The following is a 15330-nucleotide window of genomic DNA, read 5'->3' as shown; positions in this document are numbered from 1 at the left end:
CTTCAAATTTCCCTCATGAAATATTGTATTTCCAGAAAAAGTTACATAGTCTTTGTATTTTTTTTTCACCGCATTCTTGAAATACATTCTGGGGGGTGGGGCAAAAAAACCCCCCTCTGTTCTACATTGTGGTGAGAGAGATAAGCCATGGTAGATGATGTAAGAAAAGGGGAATAATCTCAAATTAAACCATGTAAATGATGATTAAATGAGTGGACACATTTTGATTTGGACTGAGTACTCTAATTCTGGGTGCTCAGGATGGGCTGTCCAGGTGAAATCCTGGCATTGAAATCCTGCCCTGATTGAAATCCTTGCTCAGGCATGAAGAGAGAACAACTGTGACCTCACCTACGTGGTGTCCCTCCAAGCCCGTGTCCCTGTGACCCAAAACATGCACATGGGGATGCACCAGATTTATGGGAGCAGCCCCAGTGAGTCTCACAGAGTGGGTTTTGGACCAGACCCTCCTCACCCCACTTCTCCAGGGCCACACCTTGATGTGGGAGAGCACCAGGCAGGTTCAAACCCAGCAGACTGTTGGGGGCAGCAAAATCACAGCCTAAAGAAAAAGGTGCTGAGAGGAGGAAGGACCTCGTGGGTCTCAGCAAGAGCCCACAGCACCCTGCCCAGCCAGCCCCACACCCCCCGGGCCAGGACATCCCTGTGTGCCCTTGGCAGGGACAAGCCCTCATCAGCCTCCCCAGGCCTTCCTGGCATTGATCCTCTATCAAGAGCAGTGCTTGGAGCCACCTGCCTCACTCAGACAAGGTTAAAATCCCAACGAGAACACAAATCCTCCTTGCCTCGTTTTCTCCTCTCTTCTATTAGTTAAGAAGCCTAAAAAATTGCCTCTGCTCACTCAAAGATTTAAGATTCCCAGATGAAATGATGATGGTAAGAGCCAGAACTGCAGAGCACTGTGTTTGTCTCTTCTGCACTGTTTGCCCCATGAGGAATTCTGGAGACTCCATGAAAAAATGGGGAAACCCTACGGAGTGCATGAGGACATCCCCCGGTTTTCCAAAATGCAAGATGTGCTATGTGGTTCCCAAACCATCTCACCTAAAAGCCACACACCCTCCAGTATTTCTGGGGTTGCATCGAAAGCCAGAAGAGAATAGGACCTGGTTGGGAAGGAATAGGGAACAAGACAAGCAGTCAACTGGCCAGGAAGGATAAAACTCCTGGTGATTTCCATCTCCTGGTGATTTGCAAACACTGGTAGCTGGTTTTGGCTGGCAGGAGAGGGACAGAGGCATTGCTTTATTCATCCCTGAGCACTGTCACTGTGTTTGGGCTCCCCAAACATGACAGGACCCACAAGCCCACCTTGACTTCTGCTGGGGCCACCTCAAATCCACCTCTGGAATGCACAGGGGTACCCAGGCTCCAGCAGCAGCCAAGACCAAACCGTGAGGATTTGTCAGAGAAATCATTATTTCACTGGACCAAAGATGTGTCTGACAGCACTAGACAGTCAAGTAACTCTGCAAATGAAAAAAAATGTGGCTTCTTTTTTTTTTTTTTTTTTTTTTTTTTTTTTTTTACCCAGGGCTTTGTAAACACGGGGTGCATCAGCAGATGTTCCACCCGTGTACCCACACAAACCACTGTTAATTAGCCACCTCCCCACAGCAAGTCCCAGCCCAGAGGTCAAGGACTGACAGAGCTCTGGAGCCTAAACTCTTCTCCTCGACCTCCTGATGTCCTCCCCAGAAGATAAATAGCTTGCAGGGGTGCAGAGAGAGGAGGGGGGCTGCCCTGGGAAGGCACAGGGGGCCTCTGCTGTCTGGGTACCTGCTCAGAAGATACATGGGAGGTCATCACTCTTCCAGGGCTTTGCTCTGACGTCTTCCTCCAACCATACATCACTTCACAAACGTTAATGAGAGCGAGGTCAGCAGCAGCTCTCCTGGAGGAGGAACCCAGGAGGAGCAATGGGGTGGCTCTCCAGCCCCCCACACCAGGGTGGGCTCCCTGGGGCAGGGTGGCATCACTGGGGGAGAGATGGGTCCAGGAGATGGGGATGGAGAAGAGGGTTCTGCTTGTGCTTTTCTCTCAGAAGAGCCACACAAGCTGCTCTGAAAGCCAGAAGGGAAGTTTGGTACATACACACAGGGAAAAATGAGGAGCAGGACCCAAACAGATGGAAATGTAAAGCTCAGGAATAACCTAGAAAATTCAAATACATCAGGCCATGCATGATTTGGTATTCACACAGGCAGCATCTTCAAGAAAGTTTAAAATACCCAAATGTTTTTCCTAAACCAGATTTCTGCTCCAAAGCCAGTACTAACAGGATTAATAAAAGAGACCTGCCATGTCTTGCTATTGGAGATGATAATCAAACAAACGATAAACAAATTGATCAAGAGCAAGACACCATGTGTCAGTCTGCAGCAGGGAAAGCCAAAAGACAGAATTCAGAGGAAAAGCTGCTCGTCATTTGAGAGCTATTCCCAGTGAAACGGGATTTCCCCTCTCTGCTTTCATTTGAATGGCATTTGAAAAACACAGCTGCAGAGTCCCATGCACGCCAGGGATGGAGCCAAGAGGGGAACCCTCCCAGCCCTCAGCAGCAGATCTGAAGGGAGAAGTTTGTCCTGAATTCACAGCACCCAGAGCACAAGTCAAGTCCTTCCCTGAAACCTTCCTAGACCTTCACAGGCACCTGAACCCCAGCAACACTCAGTACCCTGAGATCCCCCATAAATCAGCCAAAAGCAGCTTCTGCCCCACGCTGGCACGGGAGACTCCCTGGGACCAAACAGCTCTCCTGGCATGGGAACCAACCTCTGCCAGCTGCGTATCACCCTTAGGCCTGGAGCTCAGAGCAAGGCAGGACCTGGCACTGCAGAGAGAGGAGGTTGCCTGCCTGCCTGGGAGCTGTAGCCAGGCTCTGCAGCCATGTGCCTAGCTCCAGAATTTGAAAAATCTCATAACTTTCTGTGTCATCCCCTTGCACCTGAAGCAGCCCCTCCCCAATCCTCCCTTCCTGATCCGAGCCAAGCTTCCCCAGCCTCATTCCAGCCTTGCACCCCAGCTGCTTCATCTTCCTGTGCCCCCCAATGCTCTGCCCCCGGAACCCACAGATATTAATTGATTTGTCAAAAGAGAGTTCAGGCAAGGATGTATTAAACCTGAGCATTCCACTCATACCTCCCGGGCTTCCCAGTGCAACTGAGATTCCTCAAACATGGTAAAAAAACAAAACAAGACAAAACAAAACAGAGGAGGGAAGAACAGAATGAGTGGAAATAGAAACCAGACAGATGAAAAGAAGAAGGAAAAAGAAAACCAACAACAAAACACAAATAAATTGGAGGACAGCCTTCACTTAAATCTGCAGGTTGGGTTTTTTTTTGGCTAAAAGTTTGGCATCGGTGGCTTCCTGTGATATGCCAGGGGATGAAATAAATATGATATAGCAGGCTTTATAGGAAACAATTGCCATATGTGAGGGTGGTGGCAGCCTGTGCTTTCCCCGCCACCCCCTATTGCTTTCGTCTGCACTAAAGCTGAGTTTAAACAAGTGAAGTCCATCTCCATCTGTCTAAATGTATAAATACATTTTCAGCCAAGACCCACCACTGCCTGCACTTGTATAGCAACTCTCAGTCTAGATGTCTAAAGCAGGGTTTCCACTTCATCCCCAGCTCATTGTTAATGCATTTAACAGCATTTTCAAAAAATTCCCTTTGCTCTGGGAGGTGATACCCGGCTCTCCAGTGAGATGTCACAGATCCCTCTGATGCAGCCCAGCTCACCAGCCAGTGTCAGCCCCTGTTTGCCCACCAGCATAGCAAACCAGAACACATCACATGGACAGCTACAAAAGCTGCAGAGAGCTGGATCTGAGAGAGCTACAACCTCTTGTTTGTGTTGGAGGAGATCTCCTGTATCCTTCTTTTAAAGCTGCTGGTTCCTGCACGGGCACATCTGTGTGCAGAATTGGACACGCTGCACGGGCTGTGCTGCTGAAAGGGCAGCTCAGCTCCGCTGCTCAGGCAGGTAATTAAACCCATCAGTGAGTGAATGACCTGGTTAAGAATCTCAAGAAAATAGAAAAATTCCTCAGGAGGCAAAAAAAATTGGAATTGAAATATCAAAATTTATCCTGGAGCAAAAAATAGCCTCCTTTCATTCCTTTGCCACCAATGCTTTAAAAAGGGATGAGGAAAATGAAAAGTGCACCAAATAATACATGAAAACATTCTCCCCAACTAAATAGACATAGAAGCACAAAGCCCTGTATATATTCAGTACTATTTTTAGAAAACATTTAAACCTACAGGCTTCAAAATTAATTCTCCAAAGTACATTTCTATAGTGCAATACAAATCTCATTAAATTCCATAGTTCATAATATTTATACAAGAAGGTACCCTTTGTTATTAAATGCTATAGGACCTGCCCAGAAAGGTTAGCCACTCTTTCTAGGATACCAAAACTTTTCAGATCAGCTCATCTCTAAAAAAAAAAAGCTGGGGCTGATTTTAATTTGATCAGCCTTGAGTTGTTGTCAGAATAGTTTACTGAGCATTTCCCATGAAAAACAGTGAGGCTTTTTTTATTGACAAACGAAATCAATTTTGTTAGGAGTATTCACAATATTTCAGCCCTCAAAATGTGATATGCTCCAATTCAGCGCAAGCTTTGTGGCAAGGAGTGCATTGCCAGATTTTAATAGGAAAAGCTGCCTGTGGGATTTACAGCAATGACTTCATGGGGAATGTGGGGAACTTTCTCACCAAAGGTGAGTGGGGTGATGAGTCCTGCCGCACAGGTTGGGACAAATCAAACAAAATCAAGGCATGCTGGTGCCTACTTTTCCAGTTATGTCAGAGGAAGGGAAGAATTTAAATGGGAGGTGACATTTACATATTCCATGCTGATTTTCTACCAGCTCACAGTGAGAACTGGCCTTTGCTAACCATGGCTGTACTTGACAAGGGGATGGAGCTGAGCTGATCCTTTTTGATTGCCTCCTGCGACCCCATTTGATGGAAAACATCAAGGGCCTTCACTTCTCCAAACACCACCTAGAATCCACCTGAACACAGGAAGGACCTGGAGCTGCTGGAGAGACCCAGAGGAGGCCCCAGGGGGATCAGAGGGATGGAGCAGCTCTGCTGGGAGGAAAGGCTGGGAGAGCTGGGAGTGTTCACCTGGAGAGGAGAAGCTTTGGGGTGAGCTCAGGGTGGCCTTGCAGGGCCTGAAGGGGGAAAAAGGAACAGAGAGACACTTTTGACAAGGGCCTGGAGTGGCAGGACAAGGGTGAATGGCTTCACACTGACAAAGAATAGGGTTAGATCAGATATTAGGAAGAAATTATTTATTTAGAGTAATGAAGACCTGGCACAGGGTGCCCAGAGAAGCTGTGGCTGCCCCTGGATCCCTGGAAGTGTCCAGGGCCAGGCTGGACAGGGCTTGGAGGATTTGGGATATTGGAAGGTGTTCCTGCACAGGGCAGAGGAGTTGGGAGCTGATAATCATTAATGTCTCTTCCAATCCAAACCATTCTGCGATTCAGGGCAGAGATGCAGCAGACAAAAACCTGTGCTGACATTTATGACTCAATTTCAAGCCTCCGTCCTATGTGTAGCATCTTCTGCCAACACAAAATTCACCAAGGCTGCCATCAGAGAAGTGCAATTGAAAACTGAGAAAGATTAGCAGGCTCAAGAACCAGCTCTTTAAACCGCATCCTATATTGGGGTTTTGTTTCCTCATTCCACCAGTTCACTTTTACTAAGGCTGATTGTAGCAACAGCATGAAATTAAGAGAGGGAGAGGGGGGGAAAAGGGGGGAAAAAAGGAAGAAAAAGCACTCTGTCTGTTTAGATTGGGTCACATTGTGAATTTAGGTTTCATTTTTCTCTTAATTTTTTTGCAAAGATTGGCCTTAAGAAGAAACACATTTCTGGAATTGGGAACCTACAGCATGGTACAGCTTTCAAGACACCATGCCAAAGTGTCTCTTTAATTATTTTTTAGATGAATTTTCCTTGTTCTGAGCTAATGGGTAACAGACCATGTCACAAAAATATTCCACATCCCTATTTATTCAGCAGAGGAGAGCTTTTTTTCTAAGAGTTTTCAAGGGGTCTAAAAAATACAGACAGACTCCTTGGAACAAATGCCTACAGGCTGTAGGCCCCTACTTCAGGCTCACTGGAGCCCCACTCAGCCCAGGACTCCTCATTTCAGCTGCAATTTAAGATTAAACTCAGGATGCTCATGAGGCAACACTCCTGTTTGTGTTCCTGTTCCCAGAGTAAAACCCTAAGAGAGCTCCCAGAAATTACAGGTACAGCTTCAACAGCCCTTTAAAAGGCACAAAAATAAACCTGCTCGAGCTATTAAGATGTTTTTGATGTTGAAGATCACTGAGTGCATGAAAGTCAGCAGATAGCCCTGGGTTGCCTTCAGCCAGAGCAGCCAAGAAGAAATCCTGGAGCAAGGCATTTTTGGCTTTTGGAGGCGCCAAGGTCCACGGCAGGAGGGACTGTGGGAAGGGAGCTGGCTGAGAAAACTGGCTCTGGGAAGCTCTCAGCTCCTCCAGGATCAGCCTTAACCTTCAGGAAGCACTGTCAGGGCTGGTTTGGGGCACCCCAGACCAGAGGGATGCTCCAAACTGGTGTGGGATGGTGATGCTGGGGAGAGGGAGGCCCAAAACCCCAGTCAACCCAGCTGGGAGGGACAGGGTGGGATCCTCCTTCCGCAGGAAATACAACTTTCTTTCTAACAGAAGCTCTTCCCAAAAGGGCTGCAGAAGCCAGCCTGCTTTTTGTTCTCAGTAATCACTTTACCAATATTTCAAAGGCATTATGTAACTGAAACAGTGTAAAGTTATTGCTACCGACATTGTCAATAAATCATTAACATTTCTTAACAGGAACAGCACGACTGTTCATGTCACGGCTGTCTCATTCACTTTCAAATCAAAGCTTTCAAATTAAATATTCATTTAATATTAAAATATTAATGCAGTCCCACTGTTTCTGTAATATTAATTTCTTATGGCATTTCCAGGCAAATGCATATATTATAAACTTCATCTCCCACAGGAGGTCCCTCAGCCTTCCCTTCCCTTCTTTCAGCATTATCCTGATCCCGGGCCAGGAAGGGACTTGGAGAGAAGGAGGGGCTGCCTGATGAAGGGGAAGCAAGGTGGATAATTTAACTTAAAGTATCCCATTCCTCCCCTCCCACACAACCTCCCCACCCTCAGATCAGGATATCGAAGGCTGCCATTATATCTCCCGCCTCCAGAATGAGTCATTCATACATTCAGCAATTCCTGTTGGAAAAACAGTGAATGCCTCTGTCACCAGAGCCCATTACAGAAATTAAACTTTGCCAATCATCAGGGAGGGGCAAGATTTGAGGCATTTCAAGGCACACTCCTGGTCTCCCCAGGCTCGGTAGGAGCAGAATTGATTTGACAATAAGCTTTGACAGTCCAAGGTAGCAGGAGGCAGACACCAGGGTGGGCAGCAGGTCAGAGGAGTACAGTGCTGCCTTCCTGGATGGTTTCTTCCCTTTGTTTTTGGTGTTTTGTTTCTGTCTTGTAAGGGTTTTTTGGGTTGTTTTTGGTTTTGGTTTGGGATTTTTTTTTTTTTTTTTTTTGCTTGGTTGGTTGGCTTTGGTTTTTTTTCTTTTGTTTTTGTTTTGGTTTGGTTTTTTTGTTTTGGTTTTTGTTTTCGTTTTTTGTTGTTATCGTAGTAGGTTGTTTTTTTTTTCTTTGTTTTGTTTGGTTTTTATTTCCATCTTCTTTGTTTTTCTGGCTTTTTTTGGTTTGGTTTGGGTTTTTTGTGTCATTATTGATTGATTGATTGTTTTTTATTTTGGTTTGTTGTTGTTTTTTTTTTTTTTTTTTTCTTTAATTTTCTTTCCCAGCGGTTCATCTCCGGCAAAACGACACTGAATGGAAATCCACAGAGTCACTTCCATGGCTGTACCAGGGCTCATCCCTTGTCCATGGATGTCCCTGCATGAGGCTCCCCAGAGGCCCCGAGCTGGCAGGGAACCTGTGGCACCCCAAGGAAAGCTTGGGGCTGTCAAGGGTTGCACTCTGTAGGAAATAATTCTGCCTGGGAGGATCCAAAGGAAAAGTTAAGAATATTCATCAAAAAAGAAAACAAAACCCCTCTCAGAGCAGCTGATTTTCTGTGCAGTTGTGCTGGTTTGGCCCAGGGGACAGAGTTAATTCTCCTCACAGTAGCTGGTGTGGGGCTGTGCTTTGGATTTGTGCTGGAAACAGGGTCAATAACTCAGGGAAAACTTATTATTTGTTATCACTGACCAGCAATTACCCAGCAAGACCTTTTAACACTTCCAGTCTTTCCACAGAGGCATTTTTTGCCTCTCACTCCACCAGTGGGGCTGCCCAAGGAGTTGGGGGGACACACCCCAAGGACATCCCCTAGCACAGGGGATCGTGCTCAGCACACACAGCTGGGGCAGGAAGAGGAAGAGGAGAACACTGAGAGCAATGGAGCTTCTCTTCACCTCACACACACCAGGGCTCTGCTGTCCCTGCTGGGGTGGGAATGGATTCCGCAGTTTGCTTTGTTCGTCTGCACGGCTTTTTCTTTACCTATATATAACTATACATATATATGTTATATGTATAATTATATCTCAACCCAGAGTTCCTCTCCAGGCCTGGGGATCAAGGACACCTCACTGCCTCAGGCCCTGAGAAATGGAAACAAAAGTGAGTTGGGGGCAGCAAACCTGGGGTAAATCACTTCATTACCTGATGTCGTAATCGGAAGATGAACCCTCAATCTGCAAATAGACCAAACTTATCAAAGTATAAAAACCCATGACCATTGTCCATTTTGGGTGCAGCCCCTGGAGGGCTTCATCTGCCTGAAATGCACCTGAAGGCCCTTCAATAAACATACCTGCTTTTTATTCCCTTAATTTTGTCTGGCCCCTGTTTTCAGGCAGCCTGAAAAAGGCATTTCTCTCACTTTTCCTCTTCCCATTCTCTCCCCCATCCCCACACGGGGCTGGGAGGGAGAGGCTGTGTGGGGCCGAGTTGCTGGCTGGGGTTAAACCACAACAGTTTACTATAATTACTTCTGCTGCCTGGAGCTTCCTTATCCCTCCTCCTGAGACCATTAAACCTACGCTGCTCCTCTTCAGAGTGAGGAAGAAAAGCTCTTCAGCCTTTAGTCTCCTTGGTATTTTCTCTCGCTCTTTCCTTCCCCACTCATGAGACATCCTGGGGTTTGTTTGGGGATTTGGGTTGGTTGGTTGAGGGGGGTTGTGTTGCTCTTTTAAACCTGGTATATAAAATCTGCATAAAATTCATTCACTTGCATTCTTCAGGGGAATGGAAATTATTTCTTGTCTCAATTTGCCAATGGCTTCAGACCTCCCTCTACACCATTTCAAGGCCTGTGGGGTCTCCAAGGCAGGGGCAGCATTATCAAGGCTCAGCACCAGCTTCTAACAGGAGTGGACACAGGTTGCAGCTGAAATATTCTGGTGCTGGATTTCAGATAAGTTGTTGGTTGCTGACTTTAAAGTGAAGGGAAATTCACAGAATTCTAAAATGGTTTGGATTGGAAGGGACTTTAAAGACCATCTAATTCCAACCCCTCTTCCCCTGCCATGGGCAGGGACACCTCCCACTGTCCCAGGCTGCTCCAAGCCCCAATGTCCAACCTGGCCTTGGACATTCCAGGGATCCAGGGGCAGCCACAGCTGCTCTGGGCACCCTGTGCCAGGGTCTGCCCACCCTGCCAGGGAATAAAAAATTTCTTATCCAATAAAAAGAGCAGGAGGTGCCAAGATGGAAGTACCACATCTGTGTGTCCTTCCAATCCTGCTACATGCCAAGACTTTGTGTCTGGATAGTCCTGGCCTAAGTGCTCACTGGGAATGCAAGAGCCACTTTCTCATTTATTCTGGATACAAGAAAATTTGTTTGCTCAAAACTGTTCTTGCCTTTCTTTGAGGTTTGTCATCACAAGGCACATTGTGGAAGCCATTTCATCACTTAGGATTAAACTCACAAAGGACTGTTTTTGAGATTGCTGGCTTTTGGTGTTCTTATCTCTGAGAGAAGATACTGCAAGGTTGGTCTACCTGAGGGTTCTTCTGCTTATCAATCTTTCTTTCCATGTAAATCCCATACAGAGATCATCTTTGGAAACTGCATTCCTGGTACAGAAACTAGTGGCATGACCAATAAAATTAATATTAGAATTGTGGGTTCTTAAATTCCCATGAATCATACCAGGGTACAGCCATCACCTAAGAAGAAGCAGAAAAAAACACCAGTTCTGTCAGGAAAATCCCTCTCCCAGCCACCCTCCTTTCTCCCACAGCCCTGCCCCTCTCTCTCCCCTCTCAGCAGCCACCTCTTCACTCACCCCATCCTTCTCTACTCCTGCCAAAAATCGTTCTTCCACATCCAACCCCAAATCTAACATTCACCTCTCCTCTTCTTTCCCATTCTCTAATTGCATCCTTCAACTCTTGTATTGTCCAACTCCTCCACATTCATTTTCCTTCCCCCATTGCTCTCACTTTCCATTTTATCCCACTCACTCTTCCCACTCGTAAATGGCATCTGTCCTTCTTTAGATATCACTTTGCCCTTTCTCCCTCCAAATCATCATCCAGCCCCTGGAAGCACTCCCTGCCTATTTTACCTTCTCTTGGTAAAATTTTTTCCTAACTTTTTCCCCTTCCCTTCCCTTTTTTTTTTTTTTTTTTTTTTTTTTTTTTTTTTAAGGATGCTCCATAAAAATAAACTATCTTCTTTTTTGAAAGTCCCCGTGACCATTAAACCACCACACTCAGCAGTGAGTTTTTACAGCTTCTCATAAAGCCTCCTGCAGTCCCATTATAGTTGACTGAGGGAATAAAACATGGTTCAAAAATAATCCCAACACTCTCCCATTATTGGTTTCCTCCTGTGCTTCTTAACAGGTTAAAAAAAAAAAAAAGAAATCAACATATAAGAAGCACTCTGTCCCCAAATTTCAGAGCAGTGCCCAAAGGGGACAGGGGAAGGGAGAACAGAACCTCCAGGGCAACTCCTGAATCCATCATGATGGTCACCAGTCCTTGCCCAAAACAGGGAGCAGATAAAACACTCCCAACCTCTCCCCTTGTCCTGCACCAAAGAGGTGTCCAGCCAAATCTCTGCCTCCCACCAGGACACCCTGGAGTGGCACCCATCCAGGGTTTTGGCCAGAGATCACGGAAGGGACTCAAGAAATTAAAAAAAAAAAAAAAAGAAAGAAAGCACAGGAGTGTTGGAACTCTGAAAACTTCAAGCTTTCTGAATTGAAGGGTACCAACCCTCAAGCAAACACCTCATTTGACCTGAGGCCTTGGAAAAAGCTTCCAAAACTGAGTGATAGCACAGAAGCAGTGAATGTATAGTCTGGATAGTTTGGATAGTATTGTGTGATCTCACAGGGTGAAAAATTTAGATTTGTGATTTTACTGTATGGTGATTTACGGGAGCCAGGATGGAGAACTTTTACTGTGGATTAGTTGTCTTTTTGCACCTTCTTCTTCCTTCTTCCTCACGAATCTAAATGGTTTTCTGTAATTGGGTAAAAGAAGTTTGCATTGCAGATTTCGGGTGTTCATAATTGGATTAGAAACATAAATAACATAGAAGTCAGCTGTTTATTGGATAATTGGGACTTAAATAGCCTTGAATGGACACCACTTTAACTCACTTTTTCGACTTGTTAGAGAGAACGCGCATTTCGTGAGTTTATAATAGATAAGATAATAAATTTCAGAGTGAGACTTCAAAAGCAACATCTCCTGAGTTTCATTCTCCCTGACCTTGGAGCAGGAAGGAGCCAGGCAATCCCACTCAGGAGCAGCCCCAGGCACAGAGGACAATGCTGGAACAAGCCCCAGGCTTGGCTGCAGGAGTGGGTGGCCAAAGGCCCTGCTCCATGGATGTGTTCTGGGGTGGGTGAGCAGCAGCAAGTGACACAAACACCGAGGCTGAGTCACAGCCACACCTCACCAGGGGCTGTCCCCAACCTCTTCAGCTGCTGTGCTCAAGGCTCTGGCCTTAGCAGGAGTTTTCTGGCTCGTGGCCAACGAAGGGATTGCTGTGAAGGATATTAGGTGTAACAGGATGTTTTCCCAGAAAGGGCTAAAGGCAGAAGTTATGTCATTGCTTTGACTTCCTTTCTTCCACACCTCCACCAGGGATGAAAATGGATCCCAAGGTGGGAAAAAACCACTTTGAACATGTAGTCAGCAACTGACTCTCCCTCTTTTTCAATGAGTTATTTAGAAGTACTAATAATTGCATTAGGGATGAGCACATTTTCCGGCTCTCCAGCTCTGTCTCCTGCCCTAGTGCTGATGTTCCAAATAGACTGTTAGAGAGTTATACCATTACTAGATTAAAAGGATGTCACGGGCAGCTTCGATGATAAATCCAAGTGATTGTATTAACTGAAAAAAAAAAAAACAAAACCTCTTTAAAGTAACAATGTTGGCTTTATAACATTATTCTCTGCAGTTGTAACAGAGAGCAGGAGGGTGGTAGACACATATGAGAAGGTGGGTAACGTCAGCCTAAAGTTTCTCTTAGAATAACAGAATCATTAAGGTTGGAAAAGACCTCCAAGATCAAGTCCAACCTTTGATCAAACATTCTCTTGCCCACTAAAACATACATCCCAAAGTGCCACATCCACTCATGTTTTGAACATTTCCAAAGATGGTGACTCCACCACATCCCTGGGCAGCCTTTTCCAATTTTTAACCATTTTTTTCAGTGAAGAAAATTGTTGGATATTTTCCTAATATCCAATCTGAACCTTCCTGGTGTAACTTGAGGTCATTTCCCCTTGTCCTATCACTAGCTGCCTGGAAGAAGATTGATTAATGGTAAGAAAAAGTGTAATTTTTAATCAGTTTGTCACTTCTCAGCAATTGCTCTGCAAAGGTAAGATGCAGACTCCTTCCTGCAAAGTGTATTTTAATGATAATTATGATGGGCAGACACCATTTGGGGAAGGAACACTTCTTCCCAACACTTGGGAAGGAGGGGTTGCTACCTACCTTTGTTCTCTAGTTTTCTCTAGTTTGTTTACCTTTATATGAGAATAAGGACATTTTCATTAGGTCATTTACAACCCCCCCGAAGTTCAGAATTTTGTTTGAAGGACCATCCCCAAAATTCAGATGTTTTGCTGCCTCTGCTATAGGCTCTCCACAATTCTTCAAACTTCAAAGGAAGGCAGAAAACTTTTCTTAGGATTTATGCCTTGACCCTGATTAACTCTGACATCATCCAAACAGCTTCTGACATTTTGGCATTCCTGGTACTGATATGCCAGGAATTGCACTGGTTTATGGATGTTGAAGCTTTCTGCAAAGGTAACGTGGATCCCCTTTAAAACACAAAGTAAATTAAAGCAAAGATTGGGGGGAAAAGATAAATTTCCTTTCTCCAAATCAGCACCATCTATCCAAGACAGACGAGTTTAGGCCTTCCTCCTGTGCTCTGTGTCAGCTCAGTGTAGGTTGAGGATGATGATGACCCACATGAAGCTGCCATGGCACAGCTGTAGGAGTTATTGCAGCAGTGAACTGTGAGCTATCAACAAGTATCAGCAGAGATTTTTCTAATAGGGGTTAAAAAGATTGCATCTTATATCCAGGTAATGTCAAATGTATATTCACATCAGAGCCTGACACTTCCCACAGTGCAGAACGTTACAGTGCCCAAGAATCTCCATTTTTTCGTCTTTCAGTCTTTTTGCCTCATCATGGTTTAAAAGCCCAACCATCTGTTGCAATTACAGCACTGAATTACACCACCACAGATGGGAGAAAATTCATAAAGCTGCAGAGTCAAGATTCCAGTGATGAGGAAATCTCTGAATTGCACTCGACCAAAATTTGTTCCCCACTCTGTGGCGACATCACCAACGCTACAATCACATGTCCTGTTACCACCTCATCCTTAGGGTTGCCCCACTCCCTGAACAAATCCCTGATCCAGGAGTGGGCTGCAGAGAAAATAAAGCTGGTTTTGGCACATGAACATGGACAGGAGGCTCTTCCTCTGCCATGCACTGATAAATCAGGAGCAGGGGCTCCAAAACCAGGCAACGATGCACAGTTGGAGGATTAGCTGCAGATTTAGGATGAGAGAAATGCACGTCACAAGAGTGAGGCCCCCACGTCCTACTAACAAATGTCAAGTATTTTTGTGTGGATGTTTGAGAGTTTCACATTCAAACAGCTGTGAGTTTGTTTGGGCTCTTTTTTTTTTTTTTTTTTTTTTAATGGGTAATACAAAATAATTTCCTCCCAATTTGTTCCTGGAAAGAGAAGATGACTTTGGCTCAAATGTTTTAAAGAGATGAACCAGAAGGAAAAATTTCAGCTTGCATGAGTAACTGGAAAAAAAAAAAAAAAAAAAAAAAAGCCATAGTTTTATATTGACAGCACTAGAAAATCATAACCTTGGCCATTGTCCTGCACCTGGCCCATGCTCAGAAGCAGCTACACCTGAGGGCATTTGTTTTAATGTAAGTTTGGGGTTTTGCTTTGGTTTTCTTGGGAGTTTTAAGATCCAAGTGGAATTCTGGACCATTCACAACTCCTCTTGAAGCTATATAATATTAAACAAATAGTTCTGGCCAAAAGAAATGAAAATTAAGAGAAAACAAAAGCTTTTGAAAGAGTCCAAGCATTTCAGTTCCAACTTTTCACAGCAATGGGAATCAGTTTTTGACTCCATATGAAGTTTGGAGACCAAATTTATCTCCATTTATGTTTATAGCACTGAAAACTTATATTTGATGCTTTATTTAGAGCTAAACAAAAATTGTTGTCTAACAGGATGCCCTCCATACCCTGAGGGAGAGGCACTTCACAAGATGGCAAGGACAAGAGGCCATTGCATCAAACATCAGCAGAACTCTTCTGCAGGCTGAAATCTCTTCAAGATCTGCAGGAGCCTCTCTCCTCTTTGCACACATCTTAGAGAGAGAGAAATATTTCCAAGAGTCTGGTTATCTGAGGCTCTGATTTCCCTCTTTGGGTGTGGTTTGGAAGATGCTTTCCAGAGGCATCCTCCTCCCTCCTGCAGCCCCTGCTGTCTGCATTAACACCTCCATATTTGGCTGAATTGCTGGTCCAAGGTACTTTCTGGAAGTTAGTTTTCCACTCCTGGCTCTCACAGTGGAAGGTGTCTCTGCCCATGGCAGGGGCTGGAATGAGATGATCTTTAAGGTCCCTTCCAATCCAAACCATTCCATGACTTGCAGCACTGACTGTTCTCTGCAAGGGCATTTTGGTTCA

This window comes from Zosterops lateralis, assembly GCF_965231275.1.
Source record: "Zosterops lateralis genome assembly, chromosome: 20".
Lineage (NCBI taxonomy): Eukaryota > Metazoa > Chordata > Aves > Passeriformes > Zosteropidae > Zosterops > Zosterops lateralis.
The sequence above is the reverse complement of the archived record's forward strand: the minus strand, read 5'-3'. Positions refer to the sequence as shown.